The sequence below is a fragment of the Aulostomus chinensis genome, chromosome 3 (assembly GCF_037954235.1).
Source record: "Aulostomus chinensis isolate RoL2024-O1b breed Wild chromosome 3, RoL_Achi_v1.0, whole genome shotgun sequence".
In the NCBI taxonomy this organism is placed as follows: domain Eukaryota; kingdom Metazoa; phylum Chordata; class Actinopteri; order Syngnathiformes; family Aulostomidae; genus Aulostomus; species Aulostomus chinensis.
This window is the reverse complement of record NC_141322.1, coordinates 4,149,067-4,167,431: the sequence shown is the minus strand read 5'-3', so window position 1 is coordinate 4,167,431 and position 18,365 is coordinate 4,149,067. Positions and strand designations below refer to the sequence as shown.

The 18,365-nt window shown below is 42.1% G+C and overlaps 1 long non-coding RNA gene across 5 annotated transcripts; it reads right to left on the bottom strand.

The window, feature by feature from the left end:
* Nucleotides 1-3,643: 3,643 nt before the first annotated feature.
* LOC147267404 (uncharacterized) lies at nucleotides 3,644-6,838 on the bottom strand. Of its 5 annotated transcripts, XR_015112243.1 has the most exons (5): nucleotides 6,702-6,838; nucleotides 6,243-6,523; nucleotides 5,538-5,744; nucleotides 5,329-5,445; nucleotides 3,644-3,810 (listed from the first exon to the last, which is right to left on the bottom strand). It is a non-coding gene; the product is annotated as an uncharacterized LOC147267404 (long non-coding RNA). The 5 variants fall into 5 exon arrangements; XR_015112241.1 differs by lacking the exon at nucleotides 3,644-3,810 and having other exon boundaries at nucleotides 5,227-5,445; XR_015112245.1 differs by lacking the exon at nucleotides 3,644-3,810 and having other exon boundaries at nucleotides 5,227-5,445; nucleotides 5,538-5,654.
* Between the last annotated feature and the right edge of the window lie 11,527 nt (nucleotides 6,839-18,365).

The following is an 18,365-nucleotide window of genomic DNA, read 5'->3' as shown; positions in this document are numbered from 1 at the left end:
AGTAAGGCCTCAGCCAGTTTGTGGGTATCCTTTTCATTAGACCCATATTCAGAGGAGAGCTTAGTGCAGGACAATTTCAATTCATCCACCTCCTTTTGAGTGAAATGGAGGTTGGATTTTAATTCATATACCTCCTTCATGAGTTCATCCAAATGTTGGTTTGCAGTATTCATAATCATTTGAGTGAAATTTTTATAGCTGATTTCCTGTTGCTGCATTAAATCTTTGTAGTAAATTTTTTGCTGTTCAAGCATTTCTCGCAACTGCTGTGTAGAGACCATGTCTTCATTGGTATTGATATTGCTCTGATTCTTGCCAGCAGGCATGGTGGCTGCCTGGTGGTAACTTGCTACTGCCTGAAGGTAGCTTGCCGCCTGGAGGTAGCCTGTTGCCAGGCGTAGCCTGCTGGCCTGGCAGCTGCTTGCTGCTGCCTGGAGGTAGCCTGCTGGGCTAGTGGTAGCTTGCTGCTGCCTGAAGGTAGCCTGCCACCTGAATGTAGCCTGCTGGCCTATGTTTGTGGCTCTTGCTGCTCTCTTTCTGCAGCCAACATGCACAGGAGAACATAGTCAGGGTCACATAGAATGATATTCCTCTATACCGACACTGGGCAGATCTAACAACATGATGGACCCACCACCCATTTCTCTGGCACTTTATCTGTTAGATGCTGTGGGCAATCACAGAGCAAAAAGTCAGTTGTGGCTTCTACAGCGTAAATGTGCAGCAGCATGGTAGAATGTGTCACAGTGAGAGTGCCCGATTCTCTGTAAGTAGTGAAATGAAAAAAAAAAGCAAATGACCATGCTGCTTTTGTTTTGTCCTTTTACCCCACTTGTTGTGATGTGATCTGCTGATGTGTTTGGCAGGTGAGCGAATTTGCGTTTTTGTGCGAATGACACAAATGGACACTAAAATGATCCGGCATCAAATTTGCGCGAATAACGCGACGCGAAATTCGCATTCGCGTTTGGTGTGAACACACAGTTATTGGCCAATGAAACAGTGCTGTGTCACAGTGATAATGAGACTGTGAGCCCTATGAGTGTTGCTATGATGCACCTGGGATGTGATCTCCAGAGTCCAGTTACTGTGTCAGTGGTGGCGACTGGTCATTAGGGGCAGGTGGGTCAGTTCCCCGCCGGTTATCAAGAGAAAAAAAAAAGGGCAAACAAGCTTATGACATGGGATATTAGAGTCTTTATTTAGGCTTGTTTGCTCCAATGCATGGATCTGTGACAAATCAATAAAAAAAGAAAGCACTGTAGTTTTTTTTCCGGTGTGCAGCCTATGAAATTCTAGTACACCCAACATATACCATGTATGTATATGTACCAATGAAGTTTTTCAATCAGTGGATTCCGTGACGCAAGGTCATATGGATTAGAAGAGGCACACAACAGGAACAAGAGGCTTTGAGGAAGTTTTTTTGTTCACCAGGAATTCCAAAAGCTGACATGATACCTATTAGTAATGGCTAGGCCAGATTAAGTATACGGGTAACAGGGTACCGGATCAGGGTACAGGTCCTGCACAGGGCCTTGGGATGAGTCAAAGGATTATATTTGATGGCAGTCAAATGGGGCTGTGTCCACCAAACATGCTTTTCCGACTCACAAAATAAATCCGAGGACTTGCTCAGCACCCTTAGTGGCAAAAATGCTCCCAGTGGTGATTATATGTTGTTGCTATGATCACCATGGTCTCTCTTTACATCCTTCCAAATCAAAAAGGTAAAACATTGTCAACAACAAATAATAATAAACAGAGCAACACTTTGAAAGGGAAGTAAATTTATCCTGGTTCCATTCCTTACAACAAAGCTGAGGATGTGTCTGTCCGTCTTTGCAGTAAAAGTTGTGTTAAAGTTGTCATATCTGAGGTTTTTAGGATACACGGATAATTCTCTGTAGAAATTCATATAACTGCATTTGGGGGACTGTGTATGAATTAGGCAGACTGTATATCCGTCAGCCAATCAAAGCCTGAGAAATATACTGCTTGAATATATTAATGAGGTGGTGCAATACCCTGACATCCCAACAGGGGTGCTGTGGCAATACACAGAAATACACAAAATCTGGTAAATATGTACTAAAGGGATGTCTGTGTAGGTTCTCATTCATCCAGGTCATCGTAGATCGAAGCGAAGTAAAATCGTACTAAAGGGACTTTGGCTGAAAATTGGTATTTCAGATTTATAAGCCAATAGAAACACTTCTGCACTTTTAGAGTAGGTCAACAATGGCCCTGTCCTGCTAATGCAAATGTCTGCCTAGTGTGATTGTGTCCTCAGGTCAAATTTCTACCTAATTCACACAAACACACACACACACACACCCTTGTCTTTGCTGCAATGTAAGCACACAAGACTAGACAATTCATTGTAAGAACCACACCCCAACAGGAGTTAGGAAAATAGAACACACTCTCCCACTTTAGCTTCTCTCCACTGGCTTCCTGTAGGATCTAGAATAGACTTCAAAATCCTTCTGTGACTTATAAGGCTCTCAATGATAAAACACCATCCTATCTGAAAGAACTCATTAGTCCCTACTGTCCTACCAGAGCACTCCGCTCCCAGAATGCAGGTCTGTTAGTGACTCCCAGTATCTCTAAAAACAGACTGGGAGGTAGAGCCTTTAGTTACCAGGCTCCTTTACTGTGGAACCAGCTCTCTCCATGGGTCAGAGAGGCAGACACTTTAACTACGTTTAAGTCCAGGCTTAAGACCTTCCCTTATGACAGAGCTTTCAGTTAGGACTGGTTCAGGTAGCTCTGAACCATTGATAGCTATGCTGCTTTGGTTGAGACTGCTGGGGGACACATCTGGTTACATGGAGCCCTCCCCTCCTCTCCTCTCCTCTCCTCCACACATTTTGGAACTGTCATTACCATTACCTGTTGCACTTTGTAGTTTGGCCTTGGTGTCTCGCAGTCTCTCTGTGTTTCCATAGATCCACTGGAGCTCCATTGCTATGCACCAACCGCTGCCTGCATTGCCCCCCTACCCCCTTTTCCCCTGCTGTTAAACCAGCCTGAGCTCCCCTCCCATGAACCAGTCTGCCATCCAGTCCTCCCATTAAGCTGGCCCACTCTCCCTGCCTCCCTTGCCTAGAAGAAGCTTCCTTCTTCAACTGTTATTAGCATTTCCATGTTTCCCACATTTTGTATTGTAAACTGTTTTCTTGTCTGTAACAACATCTACTGCACGTCTGTCCGTCCTGGGTGAGGGATCCCTCCTCTGTTGCTCACCCTGAGGTTTCTCAGATTTTTCCCTGTTAAAAGGGTTTTCTATGGAGGTTTTTCCTCAGTCGATGTGAGGGTCGAAGGGCAGAGGATGATGTTATGATGCCATGTGAAGCCCTTTGAGACAAACTGTTTGTGAAAATGGGCGATACAAACAAAATTGCCTTGCCTTGCCTTGCCTAGAACAATGTGTAAACAAATATAACAAAAAGAGGACTCCTTAAAATGAAAGGCGTTAACTGTCTAATGACTAAATTGATACATGAACAAATCAAATATTCCTATAAAAGCCTAACTGACTACTCTAGTTATCTCTCTCTCTCTCTCTCACACACACACACACACACACACACACACACACACACACACACACACGTTATCCTGCTCTAAACCAAAGGCGACACAATATTCAGGATATCTACTCTCTCTTGGTTTTTGGCTGTGTCTGTTGTGTGCACTGATACTAGTCTGTCCTTGAGCTGCTGCTCTCCCATTGGTGGGGCCCTGCACCAATCAGCTGCTGGGGATCTAGAGGGACCAGAAAGGGTGGAGATGGATGGTCCTCTGTAAGGCAAGAGAAACACAAGGGAAGGGAGAAACAAGCCTTATGGCTCAAGGCTGTAACATGGACATAAACAGGGTTGTCACTTTAAATCATCAATCAGACAAAGTAGAGCTCCCTGACCAGACTAGGAACAATTTTCTAAGGACCTGTCAGCTATTTAGTAATATGTTAGGTGTATGCATATACACACATAGTTCAAATTCAACATTAAAACCATAAGGAACCACAGTGTTTAGAAAATGAATGCATTCTTAATGATGTGTCAATTTTCATCAACTCCAGGTGTGTCACTTGTAATTAGTACCATCTGCACTATCCAGCTGTGTTTGTCATCACTTGTTGTAAAGACTTGGACAAAGACTAAGGCCGAAATGTCATCTCTACATTCAAACTTCAGCATCGAGAGATTGAGTGGGCACTTTTTTTATTACTTTTTACAGGCAAAGAATCTTGAAAAACTGTACATCATCATGAAATATTCTATTTAAGTACCTTACTTTTACACACCTGGTGCTGTATGAGCAGTACAATAGTGTATTTTTTTTTCTTGGTTGAATTTAACTTGCACATTGTGCCAAGTATAAGTACAACTGCACCAATACTGCTGTAAAAAAGGGACAATCTCTTCATCGTCTGTTCCAAACATTTGACTTTTCTGCTCCCTGTTGTCACTCCACCACTTGGAATTCTTGCTGTAAAGTGCAAGTGTAGTGGCAGTGGCTGGTTGTTAGTTTAGGAAGTGCTTGATTACACTTTAGGAGGTCAAAACTGTGATGGGGATTCATGTTTGATAAACTGTGCAGCCCTACCTACATGCTGTATAAGTCGCCACGACTCCTTTCATAACACATCAACAACCACGACCGCATATCTTTCTAATAAACAGAGAAATCTGTGTCGTTCTTCCCATCTGTCAGTCCTTTGATTTTGACAGCCACTTACCTATTTCGACATGACATGTGTATTGCTGTGGGCAGCACAGTGATGCAGTGGTAAGCACTGTTGCCGCACAGCAAGAAGGTTCCAAAGACATGCAGGTTAGGTTAACTGGCAACTCTTAACTGACCGTAAATGTGCCTGTTTGAGTGAATGGTTGTTTGTCTATATGTGTTGGACCTGTCAGCTGGGATAGGCTCCAGTACCTTGGAACCTGTAATTTCAATAAATGTTTTCCCATTTACCATCCCTAATTTGCATCATACCTAAAAATCACAAGCCTCCACTTAATTTGGCATCAGTTTGAAAGCACAAACACAAATCATTTTTTTATATAATTGTAAATGAATTCAGGTGTCAAGATTAATTATAATTGCTTACTAGCTGTGGATTCATAGTGGCCCAAGGCAGTGGCAATACAGTCAGGCCACCACAAGAGAATTAGGGTAAGAGAACCAAATGTACTGTTTTATGTGCTTTTCCTTTCTTTTTCCGTAGCCTTTACTAAACCCTTGAGTAGAGGCAAGCTCTGAGAGAACTATAATATATCAAAACTAAAGTACAATGAAAACACAACGTACCTTTAAAAGAGGTGATGTACTTTATTTCCAACTGTGCTGCCTTGTTAATGGCCTTTGCTGCATATTCTGTTGCATCTGTTTAAGGAGCTCCCCTGCACCTTGGAGGCATTGATAATCCTATGATCAAATAGATTTCAGTTCTAACAAAAACAAACAGCCACATAAAACTTAAACTTTCCAAATATTATTGATATATTCATATATTATACCACAGGTTCCTTCAAACGTCCTTCACACCATCACACCTGCTTCATCCTCTGCCTCTTCAGGACCTGATGCTCCTCACGACTAACATGGAGCTCTTTGGATAAGGTGTGATCCCATATCTGCAGGATGCGAAGGCGCGGTAGAATTTATTCACCAGTATCACTGACAGATGACTCAGATCTGCAGCAAGAACATGAGTGGCAAATACTCTGCAGGATTGAGAGGACAGTGCTTTAGATTCTCAAATGTCAAAAATGGAATTGTGTCCTTGCTTTAAAGCTCCCAAAGTCCCAGTAACCATCTGGCTGGTTCTGTACTATATTTTATTCTAAATCATGAACTCAAATATGAACTTATTGGAAAATGTTTTTACTTAGTTTCTGTTTAAGAGCCAAAGGCTTTTCAGGCTGTCAGTGGTGTGGGATGACAGTGTTGACAGTTCAACTGAATTTGAAGACTTTGACATCATTTTAATGCAATTTGATTTCAAGTCTTAGAAGGCAAATAAGTAACAATGTGCAAATGATTACTTGCAAATTCAAATAAGTGAATGTGTAACCTTTTGTGTACAAAGTGCAGACTAAACACTTAACCCTTAACCTTTCTCACTAATTTGTCATGCGGTCAGAAAAAAGGAATGTCTGCAAAAACTGAAACTTAAAAGGTGAAGCTGAACTAAATTAATGGGAGTGAATTGTTTCTCTTACCTGTGAAGAGCTGGAAATTAACTAGTAGGATCTAAATCAGGACCTGTTTTAAATTTGATCAAATTTGCTGTCAGTCTTATTGGACTCAGGGGTTTTCTGAACTCTTCACCGACTGCCAACAAGTCCATAAAAATTAAGAAAATGTGGCTCTTCAGTGGCACCATGGGTGTATTGTTAGCTTCTGTGTTTGTGTGTGTCACCACGCAGCGCTCGCTTCATTCAGGGAGAATATTTCTAGTCTCTGCTGCCTACAAAAGTACTGTTCATGTTGTTGTTGGAGGCTGCTGAACAAAAAGCAAGGATGTGAAAAAAAATCGAATTATTGAATTTTAATTTAACAACCAGTGAACTTGCTTTTTAAGTTAACCAGCAACAGGAGTTTTTGTCTTTGAATACTGTTCACACCAAAATCTTTAATTTTTTTCAAAGAACTATGACAATAAAAAAAAAAATACTCACCTATTGTGTCCTTATGTGAGTTTCCTCAGCAGCTGATACTTTGAAGTCCACAGCGTCTGATTTGATTGACAGGTGTGTTGGTGTCCAGTCATTGTTAGAACCAAAGGCTTAAGGTCATCTTCTTAGTAACAACACAAACCAGGTTGACGTGTGTTCACTAGTGAAGCTGAGGCTGCTCTTATAAACCAATCAAGACTGGGTTTCTTTAATCTGAGATCGAAGACAGAATTCTATGTAAAAGTGGGAGCCCCTGATGACATCATCAGGAATTCTGACTTTGATCTGGAGGTTCTTGCTTTAATCTTGACTTTGGTCCCCGGCTGATTTAATTTTCCAGCACATGTGAACAATATCATGATAATATCAATGATTTCGGTAACAATAATCATGATATGAATCACATCATAACACCTCAGACCAAAGAAAGTACAACCAAATAAAATTTCAAAAAATGACCATCATCAATGATTAATTTCATTTATAACAATATCTGCTAATTCGGAACCATTTCAGTTTTCCTCACTTTGGTTTAGGCCTAGCAAATTGTTACATTTACAATTTTGTAGAACAACTCCTGTTGTATGTGATAATGTTTTTTTCTCTTGTTATCAACATTTTCCAGAGGGTTTACCACAGCAGTCTAATCTGGCTAATCTAATCTAATCAGTCCTGCTGGGTAAGAGGGCGAAAGGATGTGCATGACGGTGGTGATAGTAATTCTACTGCTTTCTCCTCAGTTACAGCTTCTGGATATTTGACAGAAAATCACTAAACTGGGTTTCTGTTTCCTTCTGAGGAAATGGAACAATATTGAAAAGCAGTTTTAAACTCCCTTAATATGTGATTGATTTGGGGGAGTGAAGAGGTAATAAGTCTGAGAGATGGTCAACATCCAAGGCCTCCATGGACTCCAGCTCATAGAAGTTGGATGCAAACATACGACTGCAGTTTCTGATCGCATGCTGATTGAATCGTATGATTCAGTGGTTACGTTCAGAGCTTCCAGTTAACACGGAATGTTCACCTCTGTGCACTCATGTCTTCCTCAGGAAGACAGTCAGGAAGTCTCCCCTTCATTCTCACCTCTGAAATGAGTTGGCCGGCCGGGTTCTCTGAAGCTTGTAGTGAGGGGTCCTGAGGTTCCAGCCTGATTGCTGTTGGAACGCCAGACAAATGTTGACATTCTACTCCAGCCGTTCACTGTGTATACTTGTCTTTGTGTGGTTGTTCTCCTGGACTCAACACCCTTTTTATTGTCTCTGAGATAATGACTCTGGTTCAGAAATGTTCACTGAGCATAACTTCACCCGTACTGACATGTACTGTGGGATCCAGTTCCTCATCAGAAGCGCTACTAAATCATGAGTGCTGCATGTTGTATTCCTGTGTCAGCTTCTAAATTGTGGGTCTTGGTTCAGCAGGAGGGAAGCTTCTCCAGAACATTGTTTCACCAGTAGTCTCTTAGGAAATTAAAGTATTCCCATCCAAAAAAAAGGGAAGATTAAAAAAGCCAGGATATTATATTAAATTATATAATATAATATTATATATAATCATTAACAAAATGATTACTTTCAGCACCTACCATTTTGGAAGCGCGTTTGTGTGAGTTACTAATTTTTTCAAGGGAAAAACCTTCTGACTTAGTTTCTTTTATCGTGGATCATCTGTGGAAGTCTTGAGGTTTTGAACAGCACAGCATGGACGACACGACAGATTTACCAACTGTATTTATAACAAAAAAGCTAATATCTTCATGATGAAATTAAATTCCTTTTTTGAGAGTCTTTAAACAAAGTTGGCAGTTCCTGTCTGACAAATGGACCTCAACTGGCCTCATGGCTGAAAGCACAACACTCCTTCACCTGGTTATATTCGTCCAGGTTTCCATGGCAACAAAAGTTTTGTATGTTGATAGCTTCACATGCATCTGACATCTATTAAACTGAGAGCCTTCAGTAGATTTGAGGTTCGGGTTTTGAGTCTGTCCAATTTGTGATGGACGTTATGTTGCTTTTGCAAATTAGCCAAATGCTGCTCGTTAACTGGCCACAGAAACGTTCAGAAGTCGTCGTGACTGGAGGAGGGTTCCAAGGGTTACTTCCCTCTGAATCATCACAACCATCCAGAAGCTCCACTGCTGGTGCGGGGAAGCCAAGACAAACGAGTTCTAGCACTGACAGCAACCGGCTACGGCCCATAATCTTGACTTCAATCAAATACTCAGGATTGTTTCAGGGTTTTTTGTTGGCCCCATGCAAGATGCTGTTTGGGGGCCCCTATTTTATAGAGCTATGATTCCATCGGACATTTTTAAAAGCAACTAGTTACAAAACTAGCGACTTTTTTCTGGTCTTTGGGAGGATTTTTGTGCTGACACCAGAGTGCCGCATTCACCACTTACATCAGAAACCCAGCACACTGGATACAATTACAAAGAAGCCAGATGTGATTTTGCAGATTCTAATGTGGTTACTGTTATAATTGCAGACTGTGTCTTGGCTTTAGAAGTTTTTATTTGTTTATAATGAACTCCATGACCTTGCAGCAAACTACATCTTGGACAAGCTTTCAGTTTATGAACCAGGAAGACCCCTGGATCTGCCAGCTCTTCTTTTTATCCCCCGCAGAGCAGAAGTAAAACATTTGGTGGCTCTGCTTTCAATCACTGTGCTCCAGAACAGCTGGCCAGAGGATCTGAGATGAGCTGGAAGTGCTGATACTTTTAAATGAGAGCTAAGACCCAATTTCTTTTTAGTCTGGATGTTATGAGGAGTTTTACTGTCGCAGTTTTATACTTTTTTTTCCTTTTTATTATTTTTTTAATCTATTTGATCTGTTTTAACTATGTTATCTTTATTTATTCATTTATTTTAATTATATATATATATATATGTGTGTGTTTGTGTGTGTATCTATTTTTTGCTCAGTTTGCATTGACCTCCATGTCCATTTTTGCTTATTTCAATCTGTTAAGCACTTTTAATTGTTTGAAAGGTGACTGCTATTTTATTGAAGTCAGACCAACTCTTTGAGGGTGGCATTCAGAGTTTCTCGATGTTCCACATCTTTGATTGTTAACACTTGAGAGTGTGATAATGACTCCGCGTCGGTGCTGATGACGGAGATGTTACGAACGCAGCAAACCTCACCACTCCTCTACGGTTTGGAAAAGTTCTGACACGTTTTCTGCCTTGTGCAGCAACATAGTAGAATGTGGCATTTGCCTCCCAGACACAGTGACACTTGCCGTGTATTTCTGTTCCCTGAAGATGTCTTCAGTCACGTTAGTTGTTTGACTGAAGGTCTTAATAGGAAGCAGCCATCTCATAAAATAGCTTGTGTATGTGTCACATGTCCAGCTGCGAACCAAAGCAGTCATTTCGTGCCTTCATGTTCAACTGTCACATGTGAAGACAATTTAAACACTTAAGTTTCTAATAATTTGGGTTTTGCCTCTTTAACAAAATGTACCAAAACTCACCATGTGAAGAGTTCAAAGCTAGCAAATTACAACATGTACCAGATCATAGCAACGAAGAAGAACAAAGCACAAAATCTCAGGAAACAATATTCCAGCAAGGACATTGAAACATTATGTTTCAGAAGTTAATTCAGATGTTGGGATTATTAATGATGCAATAAAAAATGCCAAAAATGAGCGGAATGGCTGGTGTTTATTTCAGGCCACCAACTGGAAATGATGTTGAACACAATGCTGAGGGGTGTGTTATTCAGTGTTCCAGATTATCATATGTTAAACATCTGCACTACAAATCAAGGTATCATCAAATCGTCTGGGAATACATACTGTATACGTGATGGTTCACTGAGTCGGCTCCTTCAAGTGAACAATGTGAGTCGGCTCCTGTCTGAGGGCTGAATTCTCTTCTTTTTTCCTATTAATTCAAGACAGGTTAGTCAGACGAGCCCACACTCGCTCACTGACTGGATGCTTGCTTTCTTGACGTACTGAGTGTCACAGAGAGGTTACAGAGCTTTGATAGCACAAAAATGAGTGACAGTCACAAAAGAGGTCGAATTTAGATGGTAAGAAAGGATTTAAAGGTTCTGTATGGTTGCTGAGATGGGCCAAATGAGCTGGCTCACCAAAAAGAGCTACAAGGTGCATGACTGTGTTGATTTATAATCATTCAAGCATTGAAACATGGTTGCAGTATCAAACTGTTGTGTAAACACAGCATCTTTGTTGAAAACCCAAATGTTTAGCCACACATTACTTGACAGGTTGTGTTCAGCAGCCTGAACTGTTGCTGTTGTGCAAAATAAGCCAGAGAAATCGAAGATAAGACGAATGAACCTGAGTCAGAACACTCAAGTCCATGCAGGGTTTTGCACTTCGTCAACTGGAGCGAGCTGCTGGTCGTAGATTTGATGGTTACATCATTTCGATTTTTTTTTTTTTTTTTGCAGTTATAAAGAGAGAGCCATTCTGACAACATTTCATTTTTGAAATATGATATCATTGTCATTTTCATACACAGAGCAAATTGATAGATTGCACATACGAGTATGAAGATGGACGACCGACCTCTGCAGCCTTTCAGGAGGCTGACAGTCGTCCGCCTCCAGTAGCCTCCATGACACAACCTGCGAGACGCACTCTATGCTGTCTTTGGTATGGAACCGGATCAAACAATTCAGGTACCACTGCCTTGGCGTTGCGTTCATGGTGAATGAAACCGTGGGATCTACTTACAGGGAGACGACAGAAAGTCACCATGACAACACAGAAACAGAAGGAATGTGACATTGACTTGAAATGTCGTGGGTTCTTGAAGTGATTTTGCCATTTAATAGGGGCCTTTAGTAACTTCATGTTATGCAACAATCTTTGAAATATTTTAGCGCCATGCTGTCGCTTCATGATGTCACGTGATGAAAGCACAGTCGGATTCTGACAGCTCCGCTGTTGCCTTTCCCATCTCCTCTTGTGTTCTCCTGCCCAACTTACCATGAAACGTCTTTTCCATCAGGACCAAGCAAAAGTGTCTGGAACAAGGACACCAGAGGGACTTTTCACCCTGTGTGTCAGCCTCCGTGATGCTGATGCACGCACTCGCAGGCTGGCGTTGAGCCTGAGGTCATTGTCAGGTGATTAATTCAAGGTGAATGCAGTGAACGACCTCTCTTGGCGGCATGAGCTTTTCTCCAATCAATGGCTGTTGATTTATTGAAATATTAGGCATGAATCTGTTGTTGCAGCACAGCATGTGTTTCATAGGGGTGTAAAGGCCTCTTACATGTTCAATCTTTCTACCTGGGTGATTCATAATCATGTCAAATACATACATTTCTGTTTCTCTGAGCTCCAAACACCACTAGACTTTTCCCTCCAGCAGATGGCAGTGTGGCATCACTGGAAAGGACAGGTAGAAGATGCTGTTTATTGATTTGTTACTACACTAAAATTCATATTACAATAAATTATAATCCAACCTTCTGCTGGTGCCAGGACTTTGCCTGATAATACCAGCAGTGGACGTCACAGAAACCAGTCGGTCCAGGCCATTTTGAAACTGTTGTTCCTGCTGTTGTTTTTTCTATTTTCTTTAAGTAACCAAACTTTTTATGTGACGTCCTTTGTGGGATTCTTTTAACCTGGTGGTCTGGAGTGTTCTGGACCTGTACTGGACCGTCACCTTGGCCCCTCATCTGTGCTCTGTGCTGGTTCTGAGTTCAAAGTTTAAAAAAAAAAAAAAAATTCATCGGTCTAAAACACATGCGGATTTATCCAGAATAAAAAGTTAGATTGCTAAATTTTATGCCAGATTTTTTTATTTAATGGCTGATTTCAGAGGAAAATAAATAATTTTCAATTAATATGGAAAAAAATTGTCAAAATGGATGCAGACAATAAAGCTGTCTATTTGCAAAAGTTTGTTCCAGGTGATTGAAGGATCAGGTTGAGAAACGTCCCAGTTTTTCTTCATGAAAAGGGTTCGTGCTGGTTAATGAACATTTGCATCACATTTAAATATGCCAGATTGTAGCGCAGCGTTAATTTACAGCAGGCTGACGTAACCACACTTAAAAATAAAGCCCACAAAACTCAATCGCTGCACAGAGAAATCAAACGCCAGACATTTTGGATACACATATAACAATGAAATATGTGAAGATAAAATATTGCTCAAGTCAGGTCAGACAAGCGAAACTATGGATAACACAGTTTATTGCACATTGTTCCCTGCCGCTGAGATGTGATCAAGCCAAAGTTAGAGAGACCTGGTTCATAAATTCTATGAGATCAGATAAGAATCACAGATTTGAACCAAAAGTGAGGCGAGCATATTCTGTGTTTCAAGTGACCCAAATCCCCTCCTTTTCTGTCTCAAGGACGAAATGCAGTCAGCCCAAGAGTGTAAAGGGGAAAAGAGGCTTGTGGGGTCGGAGTCTGTCTCAGCTGTTTCAATAAAATGTGCAAAACCAGATCTGAATCTCCCCTCTGCCAGCGGCTGTCATCTAAATGGTTTGGTGGTGAAAAGGTCACTGTGACCTCTCATTTAAGGCCATAACTCAAGAATTTACATGGCAATTATGTAACAAATTCTCCTAATAAGATTTGCTCGGTTCTGATTCATATTAGGTGGACCTGTGGCAGGTTTTAGGCAGCCGATGAGCTGAGTCGATGCCGTCGTTTAAAGCCTAAGAGGACGGAACTGAGAACAGATGTGGGCCACATTTGGGCCAAATATTTATTGCCTCTTGGATGAATGTGAGCTGCAACTAGACTGGTTGGCGGAGGCACACAACCACAGGGAGGTAATTCTACTTGCATCCATTTGAGTGGAGTGTGGTTTTGAAGGCTGTAATTTGTGCTGCTGTTATACTGAAAGTTGTTTCCTATATGTTGCCCAGCCCATTTAAATGATTAAGAATTAAGTTTGACAACATATAAGAAACTAAGTATAACAGCAAAATGCTTCCTGCCTCATCTCAGAGGTCAGCATCGCCTCGCTCCCGTCACAGAGGCACTACGACACCAGGCGCTCAATCGCAGCTGCCTAGAGAACCTTAGTGGTGTGTCTGGAAATAACAGTGATATTATCACTAAAAAGTTTGTCTTCACAAATAGTTGTCTTGAGCTCACAGAGATGTTTTCTTCCTGCGTTACTTCCTTGTCTCTAGAATGCAGAGAACCAGCTACATATATTTTTCTTTAGGCTAAAAGCAGCCCTCTCGACCAACGACTGCAAGCAGCACACTGAGCCAACCGTCCCCTTCATACCAACTAACACTTCTGACACAATGTCACTGAATTTAGGCCCATTTATGCTCAGTATTAAATAGGCATACAGATCCGGATGGAGCCTTGTGTCCGTACTCTGCGTTCGTTTCATCCGTATTTCTGCATGTTTCTATGAAACTTATGGATTCGGACCAAAAGGAGCAGTACCACTGGACATCATGGGGACAGTGTTGCTGGCAGTACCTGATATGTAGCTCTAGTGAGACACAAAGAGGAAATAGCAACGGCGGGACTTTTTGAGGGGAGATTGCGCGACTTGTTGTGCCGGATGTGGGGGGCCACCCGGCAAAGCCGGTTATCAAATGATCCGGCGGACATCCAAAAGTGGCGCTTGCCATCAACTTCTCTCATCGGCAGTACTTGAGAAAAGAATTCTCCGTCCTCCTCGGCCTCGGCCTCTCCAACCCCCACCTGTTTATGTTGTATGTGCAAGATTTACATTATCAATACCTCCTCCACAGTCACCATGTTTCTTTTTGAGTTTGTTGTTGTTGTAAACTTTTCAGTGGAGGCTGCCCCCTGGTGGATGTATTGGTTAACATCCATGCTGAAATAAATGACGCATGGAAGTGTGTGAGCAGTGACGGTGACATCTTATGAAACAGACACATACATCTTCCTATGTATGTTGAGCATAAATGAGCCTTCATCTTGCCATGAGATGAGAGGGTTGCTTTGAGCTTCAAGCTAAATATAGCCGTTGAGCTTTGCCTGCATTTCAGAGCCACAAAGAAGCTGTGTCCCTTGAAAGGTTCCACCTCTTCCTGCTGGACATACCCAGAGGACCCGCCCACAGCCCTGCTCTGCCTCTGATTGGCCATTGATTTCACAGAGGTGTTGTGGAACAAGAACCACATGCAGAGGCAAGGAGAAAAGCAAGACTTGATGACGTGCAGGTTTAATGAAACACAAAATCAAATCAAGACCTAAACTGAGCATGTGAGCAGATAATCCGAAAACTCAAGGAGGCAAAGAGCCCTGGAGGAGCAGCAAGGTCACGTGGAGGCGTAACAGACCACCTGACGACAAGTGAAACAGGAAGCCCACACAGACCACGCAAGAAGCTGATTGGGCAAGAAGCTCTAAAAGGGAAGGCTGTGGCTGACAAGGACCGATTAGCTGACCAGACACAGATAACTATTAGAAAAGAAAGACAGAAACTGACATCGACAGGAAATGTCAAGCACAAACAGACACAGGTGGAGCTTTCAAAATAAAACAGGAACTGACCGGACCAAACTAAAACACCAAAAACACAAACTAGAGACACAACCATGAAAAATAAGAAACACAATTTAGAGTTCAAGCTAGATGTCCGTAATTACAAGTGCACATGACCCAAACAGGACTGTAACACAAGAGTGTTTTGATGGTGCATTCTGAGAGGATACAGTGTGTGTGTGTGTGTGTGTGTGTGTGTGTGTGTGTGTGTGTGTGTGTGTGTGTGTGTGTGTGTGTGTGTGTGTGTGTGTGCGTCTGACTGTCTTACTCAGTGAGCTCAAGTTTTTACAGTGTGTGTATATCATATATTCACTGGGAGCTCTAAAGCCAGGAGACAGACAAAGAGTAATGTTTGCTAGTTTGGGGATGTAAAAGGTCAAAGGTCGTGTAGATGGCCCACATTAAAGGTCTTTTGAAGAGGCTGATTGATGTTGCGCTCTGTTTTCAGTCACGTGAACAAATTATGTATGCCTTCAGTGTTGAAAAATGAATTGAAGCAACTTGCAGCATGTGTTGGTGATGTTGTTGAACATTGTAAGCTCAGAGATTTTCAGATCCTTGGAGATGGTTTTATGTTTCCAACACTTTTTGACATAATTACTCTGATTTCCCAAATTCTGGACCACAACAGTTCACTTTCCCCTTGCTTCTGTGTCTCACGTGACCTCACACTCATCCATTACTACTACAACTACCCCAAAGCCAGTCGTATCACCTTGACTACAGCTGAACTGGGCTCAACTGGAAGTGCAGATGCCAAATTACAAAGTCACAGTTGTTTATGCGTTACGTTTCAGCTACCAAGCTTTTGAATTCATGATTTATTTCTTTTAGATCTTTTTTTTCCTGTTTCTTTTTTTCCTCTGTCTGTCCCTCCTTCTACTTGTCTGAGGAAGGAGGCAGTGTCACGGCCAGCTCAGTTTTGTGTGGACTTTTAGTTCTGGACTCTTATTGTGTATTGTCGTCAACTATTTGGTTGTTGTATTTGTGGCATTCCTTGTTGTCTTGTGTGATCCTGCTTGACTGATTAGTATTTAGTCAGATGACCAGTTTATTGAGTAGTATTTGTTTTCGCACCCCTGGTTTGTTTTGTCAGAACAAATCAATGAATGGGTCCTCACTTCCGGCCCGCCGTGGTTCATCTCTGTGTCATGAGAGGATGCGCATGCTGGGTATTGGAGATCTTCAACTTCTTTCTAGGGATGAATCAGTTACCCCGGCGAAATGACCTCCGATAACTTTTACCTCACATTCTGATGTCAGAGGCTGCTATCAAAGCACCCGAGCAGAACCTCTGGAGCAGTTCAGTGTTCTGCTCACTTACACGCGATGATGCAGTTGTGTGCTCTCTCACAGGTCTGTCGGTGCAGAGGGAACCAGTTCCGCCTCCTCTGTTCCCTGCCAGACCTTATCTGGTACCTATACTTAATCTTCAGTAAAGCTGAAGAACAGGGAGGGTATTGGGTTTTCTGCTGTGCCATCATGAATATCGTGATGGGTCCCTGTGAAATGCTTTTATTTTTGTAACAATGAGGGTTTTTTTGGTGCTTGTAGCAATGCTGTTGATCCCTCCTGTAATATCCCTGGAGGCTCAGGGTGTTACTGAACAAAGTATAATAATGTTGTGGATGAAGACTTACGGTCTGAACTCAGGTGTGAACCATCGAACACTTGGCTTAGAAATGAGCGTCTGTCGTCACAGAACCCAGAGTCACAGCATGTGGTTAGTGGGGTGTTTCTGACTGAGACAAGGCTGAACCACAGGGACACACACACACACACACACACACACACACACACACACACGCTGAAGCAGGATCATTAAATACACTCTCATAAACTTCATTGAGGCTGAATGTATTTGTTTAGATGAGTGCTGCTCAAGTCAAGTTTGAGGTTGAATTTTGCGCATCATGTACATATACTGTATATGTTTACACCGGGTAAAGGTAGATATATTTCTAAAGGTGCTACTGACATGAAATTTTCACCAGATGTTGGTAACAATCCATGCAACCCCCACGTGCACAGAAATCAAACCTTAGATGTCCATAAATTAAGTTATGTGTTAACGAATGGAACAACACAGGGAAAAAGTATTGCCCACATGAAGAAATGGAGGTGCAAAAAGGCACAGGAAGCCAAGATAACAGCTAAATCCATCAGTCATTAGAATCCTGCCCCTCGTCAGCGCACACTCATGTCAGCTGGTTCAGTTTCAACCAATGGCCTATAAAAGGGATTGCCAAGGTGTCATACAAGAAACATCTCATGATGGTAAAAGAAAAGCGCTCTGAAGACCTTCACAGACTTATTGTTGCATAACATGCTGATGGCAGTGGTTACAGAAGGCTTTCTAAACTTCGGAATGTTCCAGTGAGCGCTGTGCAGTCCATACAGGAGGGGCTTGAAGCTGTTATTACCAATAAAGGCTTTTGTACAAAGCATTCAATACATTCAAGTGTGTTCACCACTTTATCCATATGTCATTCTATCCAGCCAGCCATCCATTTTCTACCTGTTATCCTGTTAAGGGTTGCAGGGGGTGGAGCCTATCCCAGCAGGGTTCACCCTGGACAGGTCACCAGTCCATGGCAGGGCCAACACATATAGACAGACAACCATTGGCTCTCCCAGCCACGCCTACGGTCAATTTAGAGTCTGGATTAACCTAGTCCCCTCTTGATGTCTTTGGACTGTGGAGGAAGCTGTAGTACCAGAGAGAACCCAGCAGGAACAGGGAGAACATGCAGACTCACCCAGAAAGATCCCGTGTTCCAGCCAGGGCTCCACCCACAACCTTCTTGCTGTGAGGTGACAGTGCTGACCACTGCTGCACCGGGCTGCCAGGACCACTCCCATCTTCTGAATTCTGACTCTTGACACAATACAGAATCCCTAATATTCGGACTCCTGTAGAATCCACTTTGATACAAAAGAGACAAACCTCCCACGGTGGAAGTGACTCTCTGTGAGTATTCCTTCATATCCTTGAAGTTAAATCAAGAATACCTGGAATGATCTGAAGGATATTTCTCTGATTTTAAACCCAGCATCCTTCTGCAGACAGAAGCTCACATATCCTTCTACACTACTACAACTAACGCCTGACCTTGTGGCAGATCTTACAAAAAACATTAAACAACTTGATGTTTGAGGCAGTTTAAGAA